The sequence below is a fragment of the Vanellus vanellus genome (genome assembly GCF_965231255.1).
Source record: "Vanellus vanellus genome assembly, chromosome: 10".
NCBI classification, from domain to species: Eukaryota; Metazoa; Chordata; class Aves; order Charadriiformes; family Charadriidae; genus Vanellus; species Vanellus vanellus.
This window is the reverse complement of record NC_138915.1, coordinates 23,095,191-23,098,701: the sequence shown is the minus strand read 5'-3', so window position 1 is coordinate 23,098,701 and position 3,511 is coordinate 23,095,191.

Below are 3,511 nucleotides of genomic sequence, written 5' to 3'. Positions count from 1 at the left end.
ACCCTTGGGAATTGTTGCTTCTTTTCCATTTTGATCCATGAATTTGCCTTTTGTCTATGTAGTTTTGACCTCTTTCTCTGATCATTGATCTTGCGTACACTTGTTAACTTTTGAGTTTTGCTTTTCCTGGTCTTGTCACTTTTTGGATGATAGCCTTTCTGAAGTAATGGGGTACTGGAACTGGATATTAAGCAGAATTAAAAGTAGTTATATGATAGTTCAGTGTGAGGAGGAGACTTCAAAAGTGTGTAAAGAATCCTCTCCTTCCCATTAGTGGAAGAACGAAGTCATGGAAAGGCAGGAGATGGGTCTCAATCTTTTAATTCTTTTTTGCTCACGTGAATTTGACCATGACTTTGTGTAAAATTGTCTTGCAAGAAAAGGCGCTTGCAAGGGGTATACCTTCAGACAAAAATCAATACAAAAATGGTACATGCTACGTGAAATTATTTTCAGTTGGCACACTTGCAGTAAGTTTGAAAATACCTGTATAGATGAGACAAGCTGAACTGTCAAGGGTTTTTTGTTACTTTGAGCTCCACTGAATTGACAGGAGAAGCACAAGATGGCATTTGGTTTGTGACTCCAAAAATGAGTTTCTGTAATAAGTTATGTATGTAGAAGACTGATTCCTGTGAGCTTGCTATAGATACTCCACTAGATACTCTACATATTTAGTGACACATGCGAGCTAAGAAGCTGCATTGTGCACTATGAATACTGTCGCTTTGCTTACAGGTGCCTTCCCTCTAGTGTCTTGGCACATATGGCCATCCTGTCTCTGGAACTAGAAGCCCAGACTGGAGGATTGGTTTTTTAGGGTATGCTTATGTTCTTAGGTGTGCTGCTGTCCCATTCCTGCTTTCCCCATATTATAGTTAAAACAGCAATTGCAAAAATTAACAACGAGTAACAAGAGGAGGGAGCATTTATGAGCTGGTAAGAAATACAAGTAAGAGGATGGCTCTAAGCCCAGTTTTTCAGAGTGACTGAAGAACTGTCTACTGTCAACGTGCAGTGTTTGATGTAGATTTGGGACTCAGTGGGCTTCAGGAAGGATCCTGCAACATTATTGGCTTGCATCTTGGCAGGTTGTTTTAAATGTTCTACACAGTCTCCTCTGTAATTTCTTAATGATCTGAATGTTTTGGGTTTTCTTAAGATTTAAACATGACTGCCTTGGAGACCTAAGTTGAACTGTAGTTTTGTCTTGTAGCTGCCAGAAGCTCTATTAAGGTGCTGTGTTGGACCTGTTAAGTACTCAGGTGATCATAAAAAAAGATTATTGTTGTTTTTCATTATCCAGGATCTTGTGCGGGCAGGAAACAAAGCTGATCTTGAGGAAGATGTTTGACTTCCATTTAGCTTGGAATTTAGCTGCTATTTAGCTTCTAGCACTCAGTTCTGGTGCTCCTCTGCAGTGATCCAGTAGTCTCTCTGCTTTTTCCCCAGTTGAACTGTGCTGCACATCTGTAATCATTCAGAAATCAGTGTTTCTTTCCCTCTTCTTACAACATTGCATCAGTTAAGTGGTACTCCAGTGTGAGTGGTGCTCCATTCTGTTGTCTCATCCACTGCTGGGTCTTAAGGCTTGCCTGGTGCCCTACACAGCTGGGTTCTGCTTTTGTCTAGAGCCTCTGAGTTCTCCTTGCAGGTAAATGTCACTAACTCTGCGGAGCCTGTTTTGTTCAGCTGAGCGCCTTCACAGGTACATCAGGTAGTGCCCTGGCACTGGGAAGTGATGTTCCCTTGAACACAAGCAAAGCATGGGTGGAGGTCCGTTTAAAATAAAATGCTTCCCTTGTGCTGGAGGGTTCCTCTCTGGACTGCTTCTTCCCAGGGCTTACTTAACCTTTTGTTCTTTAACAGAAGTTGTTGATATCCACGTAATCAAAATTCTGCTCACAGAATATGATTGAAACTTCCCAGGAGGCAAAAGCGAGGAATTGTCATGGTACAGAATCTTGGTGCAGGAGGTGTCCGAATTAACTCCATCCCCTCCCAAGAATCAATCAAATGACCTGGCTGGAGTGTCACAGATCACTTGAACTCTTCCCTTCAACACCTAATTCCCACTGTAGCTGGCTCTCGGCAGCAAGCAGCTGTGAATGGAACCGGAGCTGTTTCTCTACTACCTTTGTCTCTTTCAGTGCTGGGCATCAAGCCCAGTGCGTGTGCAGAGGACAAAACCAGCAGTTCAAGTAGATGAATAATGCTAGAATCGGATCTTTAAATGCTGCACAAGTCATACTTTCTCAAGTTAAAAAGGGTGGGGGTATTTGTTTCTTTTGGTTGCTGACGTTTTTGGGGTTTTTTTTAACTGAAAGCGATGCAGAACTCGGCCTCTGAGATGATGCTAACACTATTAAACATAAGAACATTAGCCATAGACATGGCAGAATTGATTTATCAAGCACAGGGAAAGCTGCTGGGGGGGGGGTTTGCCTGCCATTAGCAATTCGCTGCACATGTGGTCAGGAAAATGTTGGAAACTGGCCACTGTTCAAACGTGATTCAAAGTGAACTTGCGAGCGTAAGTGAATGCTAAGCTGCTCTCTTCTGGAGCAAACTTGCATGCTGCTTTTTACTGGAATATCAAGCAATGCAAATTTATTTTGTCAATGTTTTGTTTTCTATATGTTTTCTCTCTCTAGTTATATATACAGTAACTTGTTTGAGAACTGCGTGTAAGCACATGGCTTCATTTTGTGAACGTGGGAACAAAGCGGAAGGCTGTAGGGAACTGTTGACGAATTCTGAGGACGTGGTACTGGAGTTGTGATTCCAGGTTCTTTATGCTAACGGCTATAGCTGCTACTTCTGCTTTCCGAGTATTTTGCTAATAGTATTGGCCAGCCGCCAGGATGCTGCAGAGGCTTTTCAGTTCACGTGATTAGAAGCTGGTCGTTTTTTTTTCCTCTATGTGTCTTCAGTGACAGTGCTTCAGGCTTCTGCGTGGATGTCTGATCAGACTATAATGCTGAGTAAATGGAGCACGAAAAACTAGTGAAGCCAAGTGCTGCGTACAAAAGAACAGACAAAATGCCATTCAGAAAAGGATCTGAGTACTTGTTTAAGCCTGTGGGTAGTTTTTTCTTTAACTGCAGTAAGTGATGAGCATATGCTTAGAGCTGTGCAAAGACATTTGTTCTTTCAGTAACGGTAACTCCTTTGACTTTTGTAGGGTTCACATGTAAATTTAAGCATATCCCGAAGTTCTCTCCTGAATAAAGGCTGTCATTGTATTATGGTGATTATCAGAAGAGCTTGTTACAGAGTCATACAATACTCAAGGTTCAGGAAGACCTCTGGCGCTCTAGTCCAACCCCCATTCTCAGACGGGGTCAGCTAGAGCAAGTTGCACAGGACCGTGTCCAGTTGGGCTTTTCATATCTCCAGGGATGGACACCCCACGGTTTCCCTGGGCAACTTCTCCCAGTGCTTGACCAACCTCACGGTGTTTTCTTGGCATCTTTCATTCTTTTTTCCACTTTCTCTGGTTGTATATCTC